The 7710-nt window shown below is 39.4% G+C and overlaps 1 pseudogene; it reads left to right on the top strand.

Annotated features, from left to right (window-relative positions):
* Positions 1–4800: 4800 nt before the first annotated feature.
* LOC114694934 overlaps positions 4801–7710 on the top strand; it is a 33770-nt pseudogene continuing 30860 nt past the window's right edge.

Genomic DNA, 7710 nt, shown 5'->3' with positions numbered 1-7710 from the left:
CTTTGTTGAATAAATGAATGAAAGAGAATACAGGAGTAACACAAAGTTAGTTCCTTTCATTTTCAGTTGAGTAGGTCATAAAATTGAAGTTAGGTAAGGTGACATTCATCTGTAATCCTAGAATTTGTAATGCCAAGTCGTGATGATCCTGTGTTTGAGGCTACCCTTGGATACAAGGCAAGATCCTGTCTAAAAACAGTGATATAAAATTAAAGACAGGGCGTTTGACACTGAAGAACTGGTAATTGTCATACTTCATTCATTGACAAAGAAAAATGAAAATGAAAAATGCTAGGAAATCTCTTCCTAGATTCTCAAGTTGATCAGTAGCCACATTCTCCCTGTCTTAGTCTATTATTGTTATTCCACACAAGCAACTGGGGGTATCAAAGTTCCTGCAGCTGGGAAGATCACCTTGAATGGCCGTTCTTATTCCTTGGGAAATCCCGTACCAGGACTCATGTCATCCGATCGCTCTTCAAACAATTATTACATTACAAATACTCGCCAACACTTCTGTTCCAACTCTAGTGGCATCAGAAAATGAACAGGCTATGCTTCCTGTCTAGTGGACTCCTAAAATTTTATATGAAAATAAAACAATTAGTGAGTCCAATCTCTGTCCCTATCTCTGTGTCTGTCTCTGTCTGACTGTCTGTCTCCCCCCCCCCCCATCTCTCTCTCCATAACTCAGCTCAGCAAAAACTCCATGTCTGGTACTAGAAACCAAACCAACTCCCTGGAGCTACTGAGGTCACGGATCTTGGAGGAAAACCCACAACTGCCACTTTACCAAACCAGCATCAATTCCTAATTACAGTTTAAATAGTTATTCTTATAACTGTAGATAAGTGTACCTCTTAACTTTCATCAAAGCATCTTCTCTTGGCGACAGATGGGAACCATTACAGAAAAATACAATCAATCAAAATGCAGGAAAAAAGTGATTGTGTGGTATACAGCTCCCAGAGATCCGTCTACAATACTACTCCAGTGCCTAAGGCATAGGGAAACTTAGGGAACATCTTGGAAAGGGAAGTGGAAACACTTTAAGAGTCTGGGGACCAGGTCTCTAATGTGAGATTTTGTGATGATATTGTGTTCCCCAAAATATTGTGCACCCAAATAAACTTATCTGGGGTCAGAGAACAGAACACCCACTAGACATAGAGGCCAGAAAAATGGTGGCATACACACACCTTTATTCCTAACATTCCAGAGGCAGAGATCTGCCTGGATCTCTGTGAGTTCAAGGCCACACTGGAAACAGCCAGGCATGGTGACTCACGCCTTTAATCCCAGGAAATGATGTCAGAAAGCAGAAAGATATAAGGCGAGAAGACCAGGAACTTGCAGCTTTTAGCTGGTTAAGCTTTTAGACTTTTGAGCAGCAGTTCAGCTGAGATTCATTCTGGATGAGGACTCAGAGGCTCCCAGTTTGAGGAAACAAGATCAGCTGAGGAACTGGTGAGGTGAGGTGACTGTGGCTTGTTCTGCTTCTCTGATCTTCCAGCATTCACCCCAATACCTGGCTCCAGGTTTGATTTTTATTAATACGACCTGTTAGGATTCATGCTACAAGATTTTGTCTCCTAGAAATATCAGGGAAGTTACACCTATGATATTTCAGTAACATGTCTGCATAATGAAGACCTGAAAAAGAGAACTCCAATAGACAAGCTAATATGAAGGGAGGTATTTCATGGAACCATGACCGGAGACAAAGAAGTACAAGCAACAAAACAATGTTGAGAGTAGGGAAATGGTCATGCTGAAGAAAGAGAACACCACTTGGTTTTCCAATACTAACTGCTCAGCCTGAGATAGTATGCATACAGAATATTATCTAAAGTGAGCAGACTGTTTTTATATACTTAATAATAAATATATATGTTAAAACAATTAGAGAACAAGAGGCCATGAATTTGAGACAGACAAAGAAGCTACATGGGAGAAAAGAAATGATGTATGGGAGGAAAGAAGGGGAAATGATGTAATTATATTTTAATTTCAAAAATATTTTTAACACTCAGTGAGTGTATCCAAAAAACAAAAACAAAAACAACAGCAAAAGCATCACCAATGGGAAAGCCTCAAACCATAAGAAGGAATTATTATCTCAAGTTTGTAAGGCAGGGTCAAGGAAATACTGTGCTAATACTTCAATAAAGAAAAAAAATAAACTAGCATGCCCACAACTTCCAAGAACTGCGGTATACGATCAAGAGAGCAAACCTAAGAATCCACAGAATAAAGGACACAGCTTAAACACATGCTGAAGGCACATCCACACAACAAATTACAGCAGAAAATCCCCACATGTAGAGAACAAAATGAACATTCAAATGTAAGGAACATTTAGAACCTAAAATAAACCTAACCAGAGAAGCATTGCTCCACAACATAGTATTGATGCGAATCAAATGAGTAACAACAAAAGCTGTAAGTGAAAAACGCCAGTCAGCTGCAAAAGGAAGCTCCAGAACAATGTCAGATCTCTCATCAGCAAGCCCAAAGCCCAGAACGTATGGAATGATGTGATCAAGCCCTAAAAGGAAATAACCATAAACCGGTGATTCTCCATACAACAAAACTGTCCCTTAAGACAGACTGTCCAGTGACAAATGTTCAGCTCTGAAAACATAGATAGAGGCGACATTATATACATTTAATTTAACAGGTTATATTTGTAATGTGTGTGTGTGTGTGTGAAAATACATATATGCATGAAACAACAATCAGTGAAGACAAAGACCATCAATTTGAAGGAGAATAGGAAGAAGCATAGAGGAAGGTTTGGAGGAAGAAAATGGAAAGGAGAAATACTGTAATTTAATTATAATCTCAGAAATAAAGAAACAAGGAACATCTCAGGGCAAACACAAACTGCAGCCATTGGTGATCACAAAACTCGCAATATTGTGGTGATAATATTGCCCAGGAGATAATTCTGGGCAACTATACATAGAGAAGAAAGAAAAGCAACCTCAGAAACAGCACAGGAAAGAAAGAAATTTCACGAGTGTAGCAGACGATCAAAGGAGAGCATGATAGAAGTTCATCCCATCCCCCACAGGAAGCTATCAAGTCTCTAGTACAAATAAAGGAAAAGAAAAAAAAAACAGAAATGATCCAACCAGCAACCACAGAAAACAATAAAATAGTAGCAATTAGTAAATACCTTTCAATGATATACTGAGATGTAAGTGACCTAAAGTCCCTAACAAAGAGATTTGTTGATTGGGTTAAATATATTTATTTGACTTTTTGTTTCAAGAAGCACACACCTCACTGGCTGGAAAACAAAACAAAACAACAAAGACCAACAATCAACTGGAAAACCATCTGGCAAAACTATTCTGACATTTGAAAGGTAAACTTCAAACCAAAATTATGCAAACAAACTAAAGAAGTCCACTATATACCATTAAAAGAACATCCACAAGGACTACATAAAAACTCTGTGTATGTGTGTGTGTGTGTGCTCAATGTTGAGGCTTCCACTTTTACACACAAAAATACAAACTACATTATTAGACATTAAAGGTCTGATAGGACCTGGAACAATAGCAGGTGGTTACAATACTCCTCTTCAATTTTAAGTAGAACATCCAAACTAAGAACCAACAATGATATCTCAAACTTAAACCACAGATCAAGTGAACCCAGCAGCTGTCTGCAGACCACACCATTGTCAAGGGTTAAATTTCATTGTCAGTGTGACTGAGTTGGAATCATACAGAGGACACAGCTCTCGGCATGTCTTTCAGTGTCTCCAGAGAGGATTACTGAGGTGGCCGACTCCAGGTAAATATGAATAGGGACTCTCTTATTGGCTGGGGTCCTTGGCTAGATAAAACCTGAAGAGAGAAGAAAGCAACATGAGCATCAGCCGCTGTGTCTCTCTCTGATTGCTGACTCTAGGTTCAATTAAGCCGCCACCTCAAATTCCTTCTGCCATGCATTCCCCACTGTGATGGCCTGATGCATTCCTCATTATAATGGGCTGTACCCTCAAACTACAGTATACTTTTTCCTCCCTTTTTTATTCTTTGAAAATTCCATAGATCTTTATAATGCATCATAATTTTGCCTGTCCCCCATAATTCCCCTCCATATTGCCTAGCCCCCTTCCCCAAGATATTTCTCCATTCCCATCAAGTCCAATCAGTAATTCTCATATACCATGTCTGGGGTGTTATCCACTTGGTCATGAGTACCCTGTCAGTGGTTACCCCTAAAAGAACTATTAGCACAACCTAATAGCAGAAACTATTTATTGTCATTAGCTACTCAGCCGGGATGGGGCCTTGGGTGTTTTTCTCACGCTGTGCTGGAAGTTTTAAGTGGCTTAATCTTGTGAGGTCTTCTGCCACTAACCATAGTTGCTGTGAGTTCATGTGTGCAAACAGCTATGTCATGTCCAGAGGCTAACATTTCATAGCATGTCTCACCACCCTCAGACTCTTACAATCTTCCTGCTCCCTCTTCCACGGTGTTCCCTGTGTCTTAAGAGGTGGTCAGTATAGACATCCCATCTATGACTGAGCACTTTCACTCATTCTCATCACTTTGAACAGAAATATGTCTCTCCATCAACCCCTATCTGCTGCAATAAGAAGATTCTCTGATCGAGGTTGAGAGCAACACAGATCTATGGGTAAAAAATATAAATATTTAGAAATCAATTTGAAAACATGACTACTTAGCAAAACAAATTCAAAAGATACTTCCTGCCTCCTTGGGTCTATGATTTCCCTAGCCATTGGTTTTGATTATGTTTATGGTACCTTACCAAACATGAATTCTCTCCTATGGAGCAAGCCTGAGAACCAGTCAAGGGAGCAGCTGTTTATCACCATAAACATTATAGCCACTATTGCGCTGGTGGTCACGTCTTGCCTGGTAGGTCAGACCACTGATGGCTTTTTTCTCCCTAGCGGCCTGCACAGCATCTTTCAGCACTATGGAAACAAACCGCGGTGAGGGTGGGGTAGGGGGGTTCTGCTTAGTTAATAGTTGATCTCTCTGTGTCTTGTATCCAAAGTGAGTGTTGTCTTCAGCATTAAGGTTTCACCACCTACTTATGGTGGGTAACCAAAAGTGACAGTCGTCCATGCTGATTATTTGAAGGCCTCTGTGGCCTCCAGACTAATAACTGGTGAGGAGGTATCTCATGACTGGCACTGAGAGATTTATGTGTAATTAGCTCATGTCCTCTGGGAACAGTGTTGTTCAAACATGTGGGGCATCAGTTCAAACTCCATTGCTGTTGTTCCAATATTAATGAGCTTATAAATTAGTGGGGTTTCATAATGCTTCTTCAGACGTCCTCAGTTTCGGTTCACCCATACCTTATGCCTCTTTTCCTTTAGCTCCCTGCCCCTCTGTGCTTGAGTATTCAGATTCAAGTATTCTTCTCTCTCCATACCCTGCTCTGTTCTTCCATATCACATGTTTCAAGCTATCCCATCGACATAGTTAGTGTGAGCTGTTGATTTAACATAGGCTAGAGTTACCTGAGGAAATCTCGAATCGAGGGAGAGGGTTGCCACAACAAACTGGCCTGTGGGCATGTCTGTGCAGCCTGTTTTGATTGCTAATTGGTGCAGGAGGGCCGGGCCTACCCTGGGCAGTGCCACCCTGGCAGAAGGTTCTGGGTTGGATACAAACCTGGTTGAGCACGAACCAGAGACCAAGCCAGTAAGCAGGGTTCCTTCATGGCTGCTGCTTCAGTTCTTGCTTCTAGATTCATATGGAAGATTGAAAAGCCCCTGGCTAAACCCATGGATGGAAAGAGGTCCCAAATTAATAAAATTAGATATGAAAATGGGAAAGTTAAAACAAATCCTAATGAAATCCAGAGGATCATTAAAGAATAGCAAAAAAAAAAAAAAAAAAAACCACTTTAAAAAGAAAAAAAAAAAAAAAAAAAAAAAAAAAAAAAAAAAGACCTTGAAGAAATAAATTCTTGGACACATGTGGTCTACCCAAATTAAATCAAGATAGTATAGGAAACTTGGGCGGAGAATGTAGGTCAGTGGTAAAGTGTTTGCTGGGCATGTGTAAGGCTCTGGGTTTGATCCTGTTAAGTTTCCAATAGAACCACCAGTTCCCAGATCTTCTACAAGGCTACTTAACTGCTTAGAATCTGAATGGCTTTAGAGAGGTTGGAATGTTGCTGGTCTAGAGCCTGATTAGAATTTATCTTGGCCTAGCCTTAACCCTTTAGAGAACCATTCCCTGCCTACTTCTCTATCTGACCTAGTACCCAAGACTAACAGGTATAAACTGTTGGAATGTATTCATTTAATTATTATTAGCATTAATTACATACTTACATTACATAATTATATATAGAATATAATTATATATTAGTTAATATAATATTAATTATTCATTTAAGCTAGACCACTAGCTTCCAGGAGCCAAGAGGCTAACAGTGTCCTCAAATGACACCCGAGGCTTAGAGCAGGGATTTCTATGATTTCCTTTAAATCTCTTATCTATTTTTTCCACTAATGTATCTTTTCTTTGTTTTGTGTTTTGTTTTTGTTTGAGACAGGCTTTCTCTCTGTAACATCCCTGGCTGTCTTGAAATTCCATTTGTAGACCAAGCTGGCTTCCAACTCATAGAGATCTGCCTGCCTCTGCCTCCCAAGTGCTAGTACTAAAGGCGTGCACCATCACTGCCTGGCTCCACTCATTTATCTTAAAAGCACCTTAACTTATGACTCTTTTCTGTTCCATTGCTAAAAAAAGCTTACCAAACTATTACCACACTGGAACACAGAATTGGAATTAACCTAAATCTATTTTCCCAGGCCATGATCACTCCTATTTGCTCTAGAATAAATTGACTCCTATTTTCTCTAGAATAAATTATCTCTTATCCCACTTTAAGATGAGAGTTATTTTTGTCATGTTAAGTAAGTAGTAAGGTGTGTTACTTTTGTTCGTGTTGTATTTGTTTAACTCTGTGAAGCTTTGTTACTGTGCCTATCTAAAACACCTGATGGTCTAATAAAGAGCTCAAAGGCCAATAGCAAGACAGGAGAGAGAAATAGGCAGGGCTGGTAAGCAGAGAGAATAAATAGGAGGAGAAATCTGAAAAGAGAAGAGAGTGAGGAGCCAGAGAAGGATGAGAACTCTAGGGTCCAGCCACCCAGCTACACAGCAAGCCATAAAGTAAGAGTAAGGTTTACAGAAGTAAGAGAATGGGAAATGCCCAGAGGCAAAAGATAGATGGGATAATTTAAGTTAAGAAAAGCTGGCTAGAAACTAAGCTAAGCTAAGGCCAGACATTTATAATTAAGAATAAGCCTCCCTGAATGATTTATTTGGGAGCTGATTTATTTTGGCGGGCCCCCCAAAAAGAGTCAAAAACCAACCAATAACAGTCAAGAATACCAACATTGCAAACATCAAACAAACAAAAAAGATATAAACAATGGAAGCAATAAAACTGAAGGAGCAATAATAATAGTAAAAGGCATACACACACATGGACCAGAGAGATTCACTGAAAATTCTAACAAAAACATTGAGGAGGAGTTAACCCATACAAATCAAGCCTTTCCACAGAGTAAACAGGATCGTGACATGACTAACTTATTCTCTGAAGTCACTATTTCCTGAAAGGACACAACAGTAAAAGAAAATTAAAGACCAACATAAGCAAGTCTTAATAAAATTCTTACAAATGTATTT

The sequence above is a fragment of the Peromyscus leucopus genome, chromosome 19 (assembly GCF_004664715.2).
Source record: "Peromyscus leucopus breed LL Stock chromosome 19, UCI_PerLeu_2.1, whole genome shotgun sequence".
NCBI classification, from domain to species: domain Eukaryota; kingdom Metazoa; phylum Chordata; class Mammalia; order Rodentia; family Cricetidae; genus Peromyscus; species Peromyscus leucopus.
Note: the sequence above shows the minus strand (reverse complement) of the source record. Positions and strands in the feature narration are given on the sequence as shown.